This window comes from Triticum urartu, chromosome 5A (genome assembly GCF_056163025.1).
Source record: "Triticum urartu cultivar PI428250 chromosome 5A, HENAU_Tu73, whole genome shotgun sequence".
NCBI lineage: Eukaryota > Viridiplantae > Streptophyta > Magnoliopsida > Poales > Poaceae > Triticum > Triticum urartu.
The window spans coordinates 646,863,590-646,881,036 of NC_141877.1; the positions used below are offsets into that span (position 1 = coordinate 646,863,590).

General features: G+C 47.5%; 1 long non-coding RNA gene across 1 annotated transcript; it reads left to right on the forward strand.

The window, feature by feature from the left end:
- The first annotated feature begins 13,925 nt into the window (after window positions 1-13,925).
- LOC147973727 (uncharacterized) lies at window positions 13,926-17,190 on the forward strand. The gene is made up of 3 exons (XR_015603000.1): window positions 13,926-14,123; window positions 15,499-15,570; window positions 16,868-17,190. It is a non-coding gene; the product is annotated as an uncharacterized LOC147973727 (long non-coding RNA).
- Window positions 17,191-17,447: the final 257 nt, after the last annotated feature.

The following is a 17,447-nucleotide window of genomic DNA, read 5'->3' on the forward strand; positions in this document are numbered from 1 at the left end:
CAGCTCAGCCCTCTGCTAATCCATGACATCAGTTGTGGTGGAGGGCCCGAGCGAAAAGCGGGGGCAGCCACCCACTTGGCACTTCTGGGAGCTGTGATGTAAAACCACTCCCGTTGCCATAATCCGGACACCTCTGGAAAGGAACCCTTTGGCCATGGAGCTCCAGCGATCTTGCTTATTAATGCGCCTCCGCACGCTACATGCTGCTCCTCGACCGTCTTTGGCTTCACGTCAAAGGTCTTCAGCCACAGGCCGAAGTGAGGGGTAATGCGGAGGAAGGCCTCACATACGACAATAAATGCCGAGATATGGAGAAAGGAATCCGTGGCTAGATCATGGAAATCTAGCCCGTAATAGAACATCAAACCCCTAACGAAGGGATCCAGAGTGAGGCCTAGACCTCGGAGGAAGTGGGAGACGAACACAACATTCTCGTTGGGTTCGGGAGTAGGGAGGACCTGCCCTCGGGCAGGCAGCCGATGCGAAACCTCGACGGTCAGGTATCTGGCCTCCCTCAACTTCTTGATATCCTCTTCCGTAACGGAGGAGGGCATCCACCGGCCTTGAAGACTAGATCCGGACATGATTGAAGGTCCGAAGCGCCTGACCTGGGCTTTGGGTGTTAGAACTCGAGGCGGGGGAAGGATTCGATTGAGCACGGGAGGGGAAAAAGTAAAAGCCTTGTCCCTTTATAAAGAGGGTGAATATCAAGCGTCCTCCTAGTGGCCGTTTGGGACTTGCCTAAAATCTAGGAGTCCTAGGCACGGTTGGGTTACCCACGACCGTATTGATGAGAATCTCGTAATTAGGGGAACATGATTTCTGCTTTGACAAGATGTGTCAAGAAACCGCCTCGCGTTATGTGTGGAGCTGGTTGAAGAAAAGCGGTTCGAATAAATCGCCAAGCCCTGGCCTGATGTCATGTTGCCAAAGCGTGTCAGCAGATTAAGATTTGTGGAAATATTATTCTCTCTACGGTGGTATGTGGAATTTATTTTGCAGGGTCGGACACTATCCTGGTATTCAAACTCTTCTGTGATGTGTTCGGAGGAGGAACCCGCCTTGCAATGCCGAAGACAACACTGCGCGCCGGACTCATCGTCATTGAAGCCTGGTTCAGGGGCTACTGAGGGAGTCCTGGATTAGGGGGTCTCAGGACAGCCAGACTATATCCCTTGGCCGGACTGTTGGACTATGAAGATACAAGATTGAAGACTTTGTCCCGTGTCCGGATAGGACTCTACTTGGCGTGGAAGGCAAGCTAGGCAATATGGATATGTATATCTCCTCCTTTGTAACCGACCTTGTGTAACCCTAGCCCCCCGATGTCTATATAAACCGGAGGGTTTTAGTCCGTAGGACACAATAACATACAATCATACCATAGGCTAGCTTCTAGGGTTTAGCCTCTCCGATCTCGTGGTAGATCTACTCTTGTACTACCCATATCATCAATATTAATCAAGTAGGACGTAGGGTTTTACCTCCATCAAGAGGGCCCGAACCTGGGTAAAACATCGTGTTCCCTGCCTCCTGTTACCATCCGCCTTAGACGCACTGTTCGGGACCCCCTACCCGAGATCCGCCGGTTTTGACACCGACACTACCCATGTAATATAACATAGCTAGATGGGTACTTGTCTTTTCAAGCACTTATGACCCCTACGCCTGGTTTCCACCCGGTTTTTATATAATCGAGCAGGTATTCGGATACACTCCGAACTATCGGGTCCAGAGGTCAAAGCGAAAAGGTCCGCCATGACAAATGATTTACAATCCGGCTAGGGACATAACATATGTCACTAGAAGTACACAGTCACTAAGACTGATTCAACTCTTCTTCTATACCATCCAACAGGCTGTCTAGCCTACAATCCTGTTGTGAATACTTTGCGGCTAATTCTACTTGATCATACACTAAACTGACAGGGATCTCCTTCCCATCAGGCCCCACAAGTCCGACCTCGGCCATGTGGTTTGGGTCCGCTTTGGTGTATCGCGTCTTCACCATAGCCCAGGCTTCCCTCGCACCTTGTCAGCAAGTTGATATCTTCCATAATCGGAAGCGCCGCCATGCTCCCTTGAACTTCTCTACAAGCTCTCCCATGCCCCTTGGTAGGGATGCGGACGGCCACAAGGCTTGGGCAATACCCTGCATCACCTGCCGAACTTGCTCGTGCAGTTGTGAGAGCTCTGTTAGAAGATCACCCGAAGACCCGGGCATCTCTTCTGCGGGATGACCTGTCAGCATACCTGCAGACACAACTCTGTTAGTCGGCTTCATCGCCGAACTCCTTTAAAAGTTTGTTCAAGCACTTACTAAAAATGCCACGCCGAAGCCGCTCATTCTCCTTTACGGAGTCCGCCAGCTGGGCCCAGACATCTTTCAGTTCCTCGCCCAGTCGGGTATTGGCGTCTTGGAGATTGTTTTTCTCCTTCCTGACTCGTGTAAGCACGCGCTCACTAGCATTTAGCTATCGATCAGCACGTGCCGCATTCACCACTACGGCCTCCGGACTCACTCCGGGGTCACCTGCAACATCTATTGTTAGATTTGCATACATGCCGCATACAACCTGGTACCTGTCTTCTTTGCAAGGGAAACAGGTGTTACCAGAGGGACCCTTCTCGGACTCCCTCAATGCGGCAACAGCGGCCCCTAGCTGGGCCTTGCACTCTTCCAGCTCTTGAGATAATTGGGAATTCGTCTCCGTAAGAACCTACTCAAATAAATGATCCTTAAATCAGTTGTGTCAACTGTTTCAAGTCTCAGGGGCTACTAATACATATAATCATCAGATTTACTTACCTGTATATCCCTTACACACTGATCCGTGGCTCTAGCTAGAACATTTTGAGCAGCACAGATATACGCGTCTCCGGAATTGAAGGCATCAAATGCCTCTGGTGAGAAACAAGCGTCACGGAGTACGGCCCGGTGACGCCTGTGATTCATGGCGCTCTCCACTTTGGAATTCATAGCGGATAGTCTGTCTGCATCCTCTGTAGGAGGAACATCCGGCGTCTGCCCCGCGTTAGCTTCCACCTCTATGTCCGGCCCTGTAGCCCGACTGGTCGAGGCATGATCGGCAGCCTCTCCGGATATAGTTCGGCGGGCGTTTTTTCTAGGAAACATGGATGTCGTTATATTTTAAGCAAGATGACGATCGCGGAATGAGGTTTTGTGTTATACCTCAGTGTTGGCGTCTCCGTCCTGACCGCCTTCCTTTTTGCCTACCCGACTTCGGTGCCTCTTGTTGGCGAGTTGCCGTAGGTTCGACACAGTGTCCCAAAGGCCTTCCCTGTAAGACACCATACGTGTACGGTAGGTGAAGTGCATAAAAGGGGATCCTTTTGGGGAGTTGGGACTTTGGTTTTTCTTACGTGCGATGCAGGGAGTAGTCCCGGATAATCGGTCGTTATGGCCACCATGGCGTCATCGCAGCTCAATTGATGGAATTGCCTGTCTATCAGCTTCACGAATATGTCCGGATCCTCTTCAAGTCCGGGATCGAGGGCCCGGCCAGGGTCCTCAGGTTGTGGAGCTGGGTTGTTGACCTCCTTTATCACTTTTCGCAGTTCCTATCGTGAAATGGCAAGGTGAGTACCTACAATGAAGAGTGCGGGAAGGTTGAGAGTAAAAAGGGTACAACTCACCCATCTTGGAGGGTTGTACATGGAGAATCCGTCCTGTGGTTTAATGTGGATGAACTCCTTTTCCTCTCCCTTGAACAACTCGGACAGAACTTTTGCTAAAGCAGCAGTGAGTCTGGTCCCTTGCGCCCGTAACGGGTGGCTTCGTCTTCCCCGTTAAAACACCACAAGGGGTGCCCTCGATATTGAAGTGGTTGCACCCCCCCCCCCCCGCATTATGCATATTGACATAACCTCAATTATTGTCAACCCTGATTGAGCCAACGCTTTTATCCGGTTCATCAGATAAAGGACTTCTCTGTTATCTTCCTCCTAGGGGCTCCGTGGGCGCAAACTTTGACATTTCTTCAGAGGAACAATGTCGAACTCAGGAAGACCCCTCTGAATAGGGTCTGGAAGAGGGATGTCCTCCATGTAAAACCACTCCGAAGTCCAGTCTTCGGACGTCTTCTTTGGAGTACTGGCCGGGTATCCGGTCTCGGCGATGCGCCATATTTCGGCTTCGCCCACTTGATAAAGTGACCCCTTCTGTGTGCGGGGCACAAGGCAGAATAGCCTTTTCCACAGCTCGAAATGAGCCTTGCAGCTCAGAAACAACTCGCAAATGGCAACATAGCCGGCAATGTGTAATATGGAAGCAGGGGTGAAATTATGCAACTGGAGGCCGTAAAACTCCAGGAGTCCGCGGAGGAACGGATGAATTGGAAATCCGAGTCCCCTTAGTAAGTAAGGGACAAGGCATACCCACTCCCCCTTGGAGGGATTGGGGAAGCTCTCTGCTTGCTCCCCGCCATTATAAGTGGCGAGCCCGGCTCGGACGGGGACCATATACGCCGGAGGGAGAAATCCCTGGATCTGCAACTCTACTAATCGGCCGTGCGGGATAGAACAATTCTCCCAGTCGCCGGGCTTCGGGCTACGGGAGCGAGAGGAGGAGCTGCGGTGGCTGGCCATGATGGAATGGATTTTTTCAAGCGCACTCCGATGGATTCTCGCTGTGGGAAGATGGTGTGGATTGGATCTAAGAATCCCCATCCCTTTAATAGACGATTTATTTACTTGGCTAGGGGGGCGGATGTGAAAATGCCCTGGCTCCTCGCATTCGCTCGACATGTGGAAGATAGCCCTTATTGGGCGCAGAAGCCAAGAAGTCCAACATTTATGGGAGCCGGACACTACTTAACAGATATTCAAGATTTGAAGAAGAAGCCGCCTTGCAATGCCGAAGACAATACTGCGCGCCAGACTCAAGGTCATTGAAGCCTGGTTCGGGGGCTACTGAGGGAGTCCTGGATTAGGGGGTCTCCGGACAGCTGGACTATATCCTTTGGCCAGACTATTGGACTATGAAGATACAAGATTGAAGACTTCGTCTCGTGTCTGGATGGGACTCTACTTGGCGTGGGAGGCAAGCTAGGCAATACGGATATGTATATCTCCTCCCTTATAACCGACCTTGTGTAACCCTAGCCCCCTCCGGCGTCTATATAAACCGGAGGGTTTAGTCCGTAGGACAACATACACTCATACCATAGGCTAGCTTCTAGGGTTTAGCCTCTACGATCTCGTGGTAGATCAACTCTTGTAATACTCATATCATCAAGAACAATCAAGCAGGACGTAGGGTATTACCTCCATCAAGAGGGCCCAAACCTGGGTAAACATCGTGTCCCCTGCTTCGTGTTACCATCCGCCTTAGACGCACAGTTCGGGACCCCCTACAAGAGATCCGCCGGTTTTGACACCGACAGGCGTGTTTGGGGGCACCCCCATGTTTAGTAGATCATCTAGAATACCCCTTATTTTCTAGCAATTTTAACATGCTCTGTCTTACCCCTTATTTTCTCATAATAGTCAAGAAGGTAAGAAATAATCAAAACAACTATTTCATGCAATCATCGTGTAAGATTTATTTCTTACTCTTAGCTGTCATGTTAAAAGAGGGGTGGGGGCCGGGGGGTGTGTAAGAGGTATCATGTTAGAACACCACTTCTTATTAAGCTGTTATTACATGTGACCATGATAATCGCCTTGATACGATCACAAATATATTATTTCTTCACAATCAACATCACACACAACACACACAACACCATTACACTAGCTGTTAATAGCTTCAACATGAAAACAATTTGTCTCCCTAGTCCTAACATCGTATAAGCTTGGTGCTTCGTAATGGTTGCCACATTGCTCTGACTGTAATTTGTCCAGCCTCCAATGTTGCCACTCTTGGCACATGCATTCTTTTCACACGGTTTTTTTGCACGTTGTAGCTGTTCCCTTCTATCCTGTGCCGCAGCCATTGCATCAAGGGCATAAGCACCAACAAGGACACTTGTACCAACAAGATGATCCACGTACTCTAGTTCCCAACGCCAGAAATCACATGGATCCTATGAATCAAGTGAACTCAAATCAAACCAGCACTAACGAAACAGTAGAAAAAATTACTCATGCAGTAAATGTCAATCCAAAGTGTAAAGGGATTGTACATCATGGTGCTTGCACTTGTAGAACACCCAACCATCGCGCTCTTCGGTACTGGAGAGATATAATCTAACCGTTTCGCCACAGCCAGGGCAAGGGATCAGGGGCACATCAACTGATTGGCCCCTCAGCGCGCACTTAATCGAGCTCGATGACGACATGGTTGATTTGGTGTCAGGCAACTACGGCAATGACAGACGGTGGTCGTAATCCTTTGGGTAAGAGAAGAACTAGGGACTCCTCCGCTGGGCTAACAAACCCTAACACCAGCACCAGAGCATCGTGCTCCCTCTAAATAGGCTAACTAACAAATCTTTCAACCGACTAACCCACCCTAAAATCACAGAAAAACCATCCATGCGCATTACTTGTAAATATATCGTCAGATATCACGGGGGATATGTACCCTTCCATCGTACCGCATATCCCTCCCATCTTTTCTTTCCGCATATCGCTCCTTCCTTAACCGCCCAGAAAGTTTTGGTGTCTAGAGGTAGCCGTCGCCGGGATAATCGCCATCGCTCTGCGGAAGCGCACGCTGACGGCCGAGTAAAAAGAAAAAGGTATCATCCTCCACGTCTCCTCCCATCTCTTGAAACATTCATACTTTTTTCTGTTGATTGGACCAAAAAGGAGGTTGTGATGAGATTAGAGATGCCATATTTGTGTGAAGATCTTTGGTATTTGTTCCTGGTGGATTAGTTTTTCGTCGAAGGTACTATTTTGGTGCAAGATTGTGTGTGCTTGTCTTTACTTGGAGTAAAGGCCGTTATGAGATTAGATGTTATTGCAAGTTCACAGTAGTTCATAATATGATCTGGTTACGGAAATATTATGTTGGTGGAGCTAATTTTCTAGCCCTTTCTGCTATACTGGATTACTATGAATGATTTGCATAAGGTTGGAGTGAAGAATTTTATGCAAGAGCTTTGCGATTGGTTGTTAGGGGATCCTGATCATACGATCTAGTTATGGATATATTTTTTTCGTTGGATTTTCTTTACAAGACCTTTAGGCTATGTTCCATTAGTAGGAATGATTTGGATGATGTTTGATTTAGCCACTTATATGTGGCGTACAAAGACTTGTTCTCAATACTACAGTAAAGGAGGTGTTGTTGAAGGAGTTGCTGGATTATTTAGGACTGATTTGGATGAGGTTGTTCATACCAAATTAGGAATATGAATTTTAGGAGATTAGAGTGTTTGCTGGAAATTCATGACTCAGTTTGTCTCACACATACCATGCTATTCTATATTACGAGGTATTTAAATAGTCCTATGTTTTAGTGAGAATCGGTATATTTTGACAATCTGGATCTCACTAATCGCATTCTACTATCTGGTGTTGTAGGCACCATGGATTCACATGTGCATGGCAATAAGCGTGCGGAGTATGAAAGGTTGTTGCATGAAGCCCGCCGGGAGATCGACACGAAGGTCCAACACGAACGTGATGAGATGGACATGGCACTCAAACAAGAACGTGCGTATGTCGATAGGATGCTTAAGGATGAGCGTGCTGATATGCCTCGGAAGATTAAGCAGATGCGTGAAGAGATGGAAAAAAAAGTTAAATCAGGACCGCGAGGCCATGGAAAAGAAATTCCAGCCGGCGTACAAGGAGATGCAGCTTAAATTGCAAAAGGACCGGAAGGTTGTCGACGGCCTTATACAGACAGAGCGTGTCAACATGGACGCAAATGTGTTGCAGACACGTGCCAATATGGACATTAAGGCCGCAACAGGTGCGCAAGGACATGGACTACAAGGCTATGGTGGAGCAGGTCATGATGGAAGGAAAGATGCTGGAAGACCGTGCGATGTTTCAATCCCACGTTCAATGCCACAGCAGTCAACCGCAAGAGCATGTCTTCGGTACTCCCCCTGTGAGTACCTTGCAACGATGATATTCAGTCACGATCACGACCGATATTGTGTATTAATAGTTTTTTTGAGTAACCTTGTGTAAGCTATTCATATGCAGTCCAAGAAGCGTTACGCGGTACAATCTCCAAACACTAAAGTCCTAGTGATGTCGGTGTCACCCGTTGAATGCCACAGTTCTCCACTCGAAGAACATGTCTTCAAGTCTCCCCCTGTAAGTACCTCGCACCCATGGTAAACATTCACATCCAACATTTTGTATGACCATATTTAATTCGTGTGTAACTCTATGTCGGCGATTCATACATAGGCTAAGCATCTAGTGAAGGAACAATCCCGAATCTTCGCAGGTGAAGTTTACATCCCATATAATAATAAGGTAACTTTGTCGCGATGTTGCTACGCACATCAAAAATTATTTATGGAACTTTAGTGATTGCAATGTATTAAACTTGACGTGAGATACTCATATGTAGGTGCTGGTAATGGAATTTTACATTCATAGAGATTGTGAGCTTTCGCATGTCCCGACAGGATACTTTGACGAAAGACCCATTGAGATAAGATTACTTGAACCCGGCGTATTGGACTATGATTTTCTCATGAAAGAAGTGGCTGGATATGGTTATAAAAAGGATTCAGATTTGTACCACTTCTTACCTGAGCATGTGTGCAACCTACCAGAAGGAATGTTCCTGATTTCAGGACCAGGTGATTTTGCAAAGATGATTTCCCACCTGAACGGCAGCAAAACATGTCATTTGTATTTGGTGTATAATCGTCCACCGAAAGATGATTATGAGTGGTGGTCGGACATGGATTCAGAGGTTCCTATTCTTCATGTTACATCAATTTTACGGCTTCATCATCCTTAAGTTTGTCCAAATACGTTTGTATGATTTTACAGGAACTGTGCATCCAAGACTTGCAGCATGAGGAGGCTCTGGCTAGAGAGCTTGAGGCAAAGGAACAACTGAACTCCCTAGATTACATTGATGTACCGTGTAAAAATATGGGAGAAGGTGGGTCATCGCAAATCCTGACGTAAACTCCAACGACCAATACGAAGAAGTCATTGGATTTTGGCACCGGAGACGAGCTTCCGTAGGAGGGCTAATGTTATTTGAAATGTTTTAAGCTGGAGACAACATTTTTTGGTTTTTTTACGAATGTTTGCTGTTATGGAACAATTCATTCACGATGGAGGTCTTGTAACAACATTTTTGCTAGAATGTGATTTCCATTTCCGACGTGACATGCATGTGTTTATACCCAACTGTACACTTCGTCCGTTCCTAAATACTCCCTCCGTCCGGAAATACTTGTCATCAAAATGAACAAAAGGGAATGTATCTAGACATATTTTAGTTTTAGATACGTCTCTTTTTATCCATTTTAATGACAAGTATTTTCGGACGGAGGGAGTATATGTTTTTTAAGATATTTCAGTATGAACTATATACGAATGTATATAGACGTATTTTAGAGTGTAGATTCACTCATTTTGCTCCGTACATATTTCATACTGAAATCTCAAAAAAGACTTATATTTACGAACGGAGGGAGTAGTTGTTAATGAGAAGGTGCTGCAGGATCATGTACATCTGCGACTGAAAAAAAATTGCTGCAAAACGGTGCAAGAAATAAACCAAACATACATTTTATGTGGCACAACGTGACAAAAGTGCTGGCGAATCATCCTCGGGATCCGCCGCATCAGACCTGGCGAGATCTGCTCCGGGATCGGTGTGGTGTCAGGGCGCATCAAAGTGCAGGCGGATCCCCGCCAAAGCGCATGAGAAAGGGCCGTCGCACGCCCGCGTGTCATCACCCGAAGACAGGCTAACCGAATTAATCGATGCGGGACCTGCACATGTACGCCTGTGGGGCCCAGTTCGATAATCCCGCGCGATCCGCCGGCTATGCAGTTTCATGCATGCACGTAGGTTTCCCACGTCCGCCACGCCTCCTCCCCCAAAGCCCGACCCATTTAAGCAATTCAGGGCGGGCCGGCCCATGTCGCGCCGATCTCGAGCCAGGATCACGTCTTAATATTTTTAGTCCCACCTCGCCCCCCGAGCAAGTGTTGCACCAGCTTAAATACCTTCATCTATTTGATTATTACAAGCGTTGGTCTTCCTTGCACTCTACGTGGAGGATATGTAGGATGAGTATGATTAATCATATGTATTCATCCTATATATTCTTCAATTGGAGAGCAAGGATGACTGATGTATTTTTTTCGGATTTATAGAAAATGCAAACCAAATATCGCAAACTCATACTGTTACAAGGGTGTGGACTATTAAAAATAGTGTGTGCAAAAAAGAGAATTTGAAATAAGATGTAATATATATTTTTAATAAAGTTATATTATCCTACTTATTAGAATTTTGAAAATGTCACTTATTTATAAGAAAAGAAAATATAAATATTTAAAAAGCTGTGTTTGATAAAAATACATTTGAATTTTTTGTATGTTATATTTGAGGCGTCATGTAACTTTCATGTTATTCTTTGAGTGGTCGGGTAATTTTTATGTAAAGAAAAGAAAAAGGAAAAAATAAACAAAAGGAAAAGCATGGGCGTAGACATCTAGACCCACGCATGGTCCAGCACGCGGGATAGGCTGGCCTGTGAAAGCCCATCTAATCTGGCCCATCGCATGGGCGCACCAGGGCAGAGCAGATGGTGGTGGGAGTTTAGTCCCACCTCGCCGAGCGAGAGGGAGACACACCAGCTTATATACCCGGCTATGCCTCCCCACTCAATCTCCTCTCATATGCATGCAATACATTGCCTGATGTTCATGCTCTTTGCACCATTGGGCCCACCAACAGAAGAGTAATCTGCACCCCGGGTCTGTATCCTGGCCCATAAACTATTGGGTTCCTAGTCGTATACAGGCCGTGGTGTATGAAAACTCCTGCCACTGGTATGGTAGGTGTGCATTTTTTGCATTCATATTGAAATTAGTCAAAACAATTTAACACATTCTCACTGACTTGCCTAGCTTTGTTTGTGCAAGAGATCATGTGTGCCAAAATTGAGGTGATTTGGAGGTGGTCGAAAAAATCACCACATTCCGGAGGGACCATTTGGTCTAAACTTAAGCCATTTTTTGACAAAGGTGATTTTTCCATCACCCAAATTTTCTTTTACACGGTGACCCACATGTGCCAAACATGTCCATGAAAGAAAATTTGGAAAAAAATTTTACAATGCCCCCTTGAGGTATAGACCGATGTTTTGATCAGTCAGTCTAGAGGGCAGTATAAATTCAAAAAATTCAAAAAATATAAAATCTTGGAAACCTAGCTTTGTTTGTGCAAGAGATCATGTGTGCCAAAATTGAGGTGATTTGGAGGTGGTCGAAAAAATTACCGCATTCCGAAGATACCATTTGGTCACTTAAGCCATTTTTTGAATAAAGGTGATTTTTTCCACCACCTCCAAATCACCCAAATTTTCTTTTACACAGTGACCCACATGTGTCAAACATGTCTATGAAAGAAAATTTTCTGTTGGACGCTATCTCCACGTCCGCCTGGCGAACGGCGGGGTGTCGCTTGTAGCACACGGGCTGGGCCGCAAAGCGCGTGCGTCTTGGACCATTATCTGGTTGACGCGTAGCCGCCGGTGATTGGTGCGGGCCGGAGGGCGCGCCTCGCCCGGTCCGAGGTGACCGCGTGTCGAGCGGCGGATCGGAGGCGCGCGTGCAGCCGACCGCAGCTGGCGCGTCTGATCGATCTGTCGCGGATCCGCAGCTGTCACCTGGCGCTGATCTCGGAGACGATTGCCTGGGCCTCTGCGACGGAAATCCCGAGGAGGATATGTTCCCCACGCCGCGGCACACACGATATAACTTACCCGGAACGATTTCTTCACCAATTTCTTCGCCATTTTCACTGTTTTGTTCGCCTGGCTCCCCTGTAGCATGGTGAGTTGTACATGCAGATACAAACACATTGTGATAAGAAGTCGCAAGCAGTTTTCCTTGCACTCTACATGGAGGATATGTAGGATGTGTATGATTCATCATTTGTATTAATCCTGTATATTCTTTAATTGGAGAGCATGGACGACTAATGTATTTTTCGGATTTATCGGCTTTTATTTTGTTTTCAGGAGCGAAATATAATTCTTCCATTACATCTATTTCCAAATTTTATCGTGCAACATAAACAAGCTACACGATAGCCATGAAGAAACCATGATTCTTGAGGTTGCACTTGAAAAACTCACATATAAAATGCAAAAAATATCCCAAACTAATACTGCTACAAGGGAGTGGACAACCAAATAGCTGAGTCATACATTATGAGGAAGTCACTAACTGACAGAATGAAGTATTTTACAGAACAGGTCACACGATACTAGACATAGACGACAATGCACACGCCAACATCAGGTTGATCGGCGACGTACTTGCTGTCCGACCATGCGCACAATGTTGTAGCTATCATAGTTCTGCTTTGAGATCCTACACATAAGGATATTACTAATGCCATGGAATATATTTGGACACATTAAACCATTAAATTACGGCATATTAGGTACCTCTATCAATTTGGCGCACGTACGTCGATTGTGATCATCTGCCTCATCACAATAGCTACATCTACCCTTTGTTCTAGTTTTCTTCATCTTTGCATGGAGCCTTTTCTTTGGAGCACCTCGGCCTGGCACATGCACGGGATCCAGAATCTTTTTGAAACCTTCACCATCAAGGTTAGCCAATTGTGGCATCAACGGGCCAAACCTAATGTTTTTACCCTGAGCATTAGTTGATCCCTTGCTATCAGCTTGTTCACTTGTTGATCCCTTGCAAACATCTTGTCCTTTCAAAACCCTTTTTAGATGCTGAAACGGCTCATCAGAGTGGCATGCCTTGAAACATGCTGCGTGACTAAAATTCCTTAGCTTACGGTAGCTTTGTAGGGCTGGAGAGTATGCATACATCTCGCTCTTTCTGGTCGGTGCGAATGCACATTTTGCACTCATTGTCCACCTAGTGGGAACACAACACATGGGCAGTGTTTCTTCTTGTAAAATTCCCAATATGTAAAATATGTGGGAACATGGTGTGCCTGCGCATTCCAATTTACGGCAAGAACAACTGATACTGCGAAGCATACTTTCCTTTGACTCTGTGCGCACTTTGATCTTTTTATCCATTCTTTCCTTCTTAGACACAACGTATGTGGTAACCTATGCTGCATCAAGTACCTCTCTGATCTCACATTTTTTGACAGCATCTATGCTCCATAAGACCAACTTAAACACAGTAGGAGTGATGTGATGCCCGGATAGTTACGTTACAGTAATTCCCTGTTAACAATGCACCGTCACCACGATTACTATTGTTAACCGCGTGATGCATCAAATCTCGTTCGAATTCAAATTCAAAATCAAGCAAATAATAAAAGTCTTCAAATGTCAGCAATTAAATGTTCTAAAGTTGACAAATAAATCCTAAGTAATTATGGTGGTGAAACCACATTTTTATAGTAAGATTAGATGCACTAAGTGAAATAAAACAGTAGCAAAACAATTAATTAAATTTTCTTTTGCAATTAATAAATGTTAAGATATTTTATTTAGTTACCCAAAATTAATGGGGCAGTAGCATAACTTTAATACTAAATCAAGACTTGCTTTTATATTTTATAAAACTAAGCTAAAAGGAAACTAAAAATAAAACAGTACAAAAAAGAAATAAATAAACAAAAGTGAAAAATAAAACAAAAATGAATAAAAGAAAGACCCCATCTTGCTGGGCCTCGGCCCAGCTAGACACTGGGCTAGCCAGGCCAGGCCCAACCGGCCACCCATCCCCCGCCCCATAACCCCCGCTAGCCCAAACCCTAACCGCCTCATCCACCCCACCCCCCTCCCACGTCGTTCCCCCCACCCCCGATCCAGATCGGGATCGGGGAACGAACCCCACCGCCGCCCGACGCCGTCACAGGACCGCTCCGCCGTCGCCGGCCTGCTTCCTCCTCCTCCTCCTCCTCGACGACCTGCTTCCTTCCCTGCGCCGGCCGTCTTCGTCCTCCTCCTCGCCCCCCGTTGCCCCAGTCCCTACGCACCCCCGTGAGGCCTTCCCTCCTTCCTCGTCTCCCCCTTTTCTCTCTCGCGCCGCGGCCACCGCGCCCCCCCGACCGCGCCCGCGGTCACCGCGCCCCTCCCCGTCACCCATGTGCTCTTCTTCCCGCGGCCGCGCCGCCCGCTCGCGCCGCTACCTTGGACCGCCGCTCCCTGCGCACAGCCCGCGCTCGCCAGCACCGCCTGCGCTCGCCGCCTCTGCCACGCATCGCTCTCAGGCGCCTGTCCCTGCCTGCCCGAGCTTCCGCTCCTCCCGCTAGCCGCTGCGGCCAACCCCGCCCACCTGCGCCTGGCCTCACGCGATGCCGCCGCCGTCTGCTCGGCGCCCTCCGCCGCTCAGTGCCCCTCCTCCCTGCTCGCCCGCGCGCCCCACTAATGCCGCCAACGCCCACGCACTGCCGCCGCTTATGCCGCGGCCGCCTCTGCTCGCTCGCGCTCCGGCGCCCTCCCCCTCCTTCTCCGCCGAGCCGGCTTCCACCACCACTGCTGCGCCTCGCCTCCGCCCTCTCCTCCTCCCACGGCCGTGCCACCGCACCCGCCCGCGTGCCACTGGTCGTCGTGGCATCGCTGTGCCGCTTCCTCGTCGCTCCGGCCACCTGGACGGCGCCATGGCCACCGGTCTGCCCTGCTCCGGCGCCCGGCCGGGTACGCCCGCACCTGGGCATGCGCCCGATATCCCGGCGCCCGCTTTGGCCCCTAGGGCCAATGACAGGGGGGCCCACCCCAGAACGTTTTTTAAAGTATAAAAAAATACAATAAATAAATAATAATTAAAATAATTAATTAATGAATTAATTAATTAACTTAATTAATCCTGCTTAGTTAAACTAATTAAACTTGATTAACCTAAATATCTAATTAAGCTAACTAATCTGTTAGTTAGGGTGATGTGTCAATGACAGATGGGACCCACACGTCAGCTTGACCCAGTCAACACCTCTGTTGACTGCTGATGTCATGCTGACGTCAGCAATCACTATTTTGGATAATGTTAAATTAAAATAATTAAATAAATCTTAAAAATGATTTAATTATTTTAAAATTAATATAAAATAAACCATAGCTCGGATGAAAAAACTTTGTACATGAAAGTTGCTCAGAACGGCGAGACGAATCCGGATACGAAGCCCGTTCGTCCGCCACGCATCTCTAGCATAGCGAACACACAACTTTCCTCCTCTGGTTCATCTGTCCGAAAACGCGAAACACCAGGGATATTTTTCCGGATGTTTCCCTCCTTCACCGGTATCACCTCATACTGCGTTAGGTCACCCCTAGCACCGTGCATTGCCATGTTATGCTTTGTGTTGCCTTGTTTGCTCTGTTATTTATTGTGTTCCCCTCCGTTACTTCTTTCCGGTAGACCCCGAGACCGCTATCAGTACCCCTGTGATCGACTACATCGACGGTGAACCCTTCTTGCCAGAGGAACCAGGCAAGCCCCCCCTTGATCACCAGATATCGCCTATTCTTCTCTACTGCTTGCATTAGAGTAGTGTAGCATGTTACTGCTTTCCGTTAATCCTATTCTGGTGCATAGCCTGTCTTTGTTGCTACAGTTGTTACCCTTACCTGTAATCCTAAATGCTTAGTATAGGATGCTAGTATTCCATCAGTTGGCCCTACACTCTTGTCCGTCTGCCATGCTATACTACTGGGTCGTGATCACTTCGGGAGGTGATCACGGGCATATGCTATATACTTTATACTGTTACATTACTTATGATACTGTTCGGAGATGGGGGTTGAAGGGGCAAGTGGCTCCATCCCGGTAGAGGTGGGCCTGGGTTCCCGACGGCCCCCGATTGTTACTTTGTGGCGGAGCGACAGGGCAGGTTGAGACCACCTAGGAGAGAGGTGGCCCTGGCCCTGGTTGGTGTCCGCGGTTATTTCAAAATAACACGCTTAACAAGATCTTAGTATTTGATCTGAGTTTGGCCACTGGCCTATACGCACTAACCAACTACGCGGGAACAGTTATGGGCACTCGACGTCGTGGTATCAGTCGAAGCCTTCGTGACGTCAGCGACTGAGCAGCGCGCGCCGGGTTGGACTGGAACGCCTACTCTTGTATAAGGGAGGCTAGGTCTGCTCACCGGCAGCGTTCGCAACGTGCAGGTGTGCAATGGGCGATGGGCCCAGACCCCTGCGCCATAGGATTTAGACCGGCGTGCTGACCTCTCTGTTAAGCCTAGGTAGGGCTGCGACGTGTTGATCTTCTGAGGTCGGGCATGACCCAGAAAAGTGTGTCCGGACAAAGGGGATCGAGCGTGTTGGGAAATGTGGTGCACCCCTGCAGGGAAGTTAATCTATTCGAATAGCCGTGATCTTCGGTAACAGGACGACTTGGAGTTGTAACTTGACCTTATGACAACTAGAACCGGATACTTAATAAAACACACCCTTCCAAGTGCCAGATACAACCCGGTGGTCGCTCTCTAACAGGGCAACGAGGAGAGGATCGCTACACGATGCTACTTGGTGAACTTACCATCTACTCTCTTCTTCTGCTGCAAGATGGAGGTGGCCAGAAGCGTAGACTTTGATAGGACTAGCTATCCCCCTCTTATTCCGACATTCTGCAGTTCAGTCCACATATGATACCCTTATTCCATTTGATACCAATGCATACATATGTAGTGTAGCTCCTTGCTTGCGAGTACTTTGGATGAGTACTCACGGTTGCTTTGCTCCCTCTTTTTCCCCTTCCTATACCCGATTGCTGCGACCAGACGATGGAGCCCAGGAGCCAGACGCCAGCGTCGATGACAACAACAACTACTCAGGGAGGTGCCTACTACTACGTGCAGCCGCTGACGACGACCAGGAGTAGTTTAGGAGGATCCCAGGCAGGAGGCCTGCGCCTCTTTCGATCTGTATCCCAGTTTGTGCTAGCCGTCTTAAAGCAAACTTGTTTAACTTATGTCTGTACTCAGATATTGTTGCTTTTGCTGACTCGTCTATGATCGAGCTCTTGTATTCGAGCCCTCGAGGCCCCTGGCTTGTAATATGATGCTTGTATGACTTATTTTATTTGTAGAGTTGTGTTGTGATATCTTCCCGTGAGTCCCTGATCTTGATCGTACACGTTTGCGTGTATGATTAGTGTATGATTGAATCGGGGGCGTCACAAGTGAAAACTTTCGCGGCGTGTTTCTCAAGAAATGAAGCATTTTCCTCTGTGAACGGAACGAAATACAAGGCCTCGACATCTTGGAGAGCCTCGTTCAAGCGTCGCGGCGCAAGGCAACACTCATAGTGCTCTATCATTTGAAACAATGTCATCTTAGCCTCAAGATGCATATGTAGCAC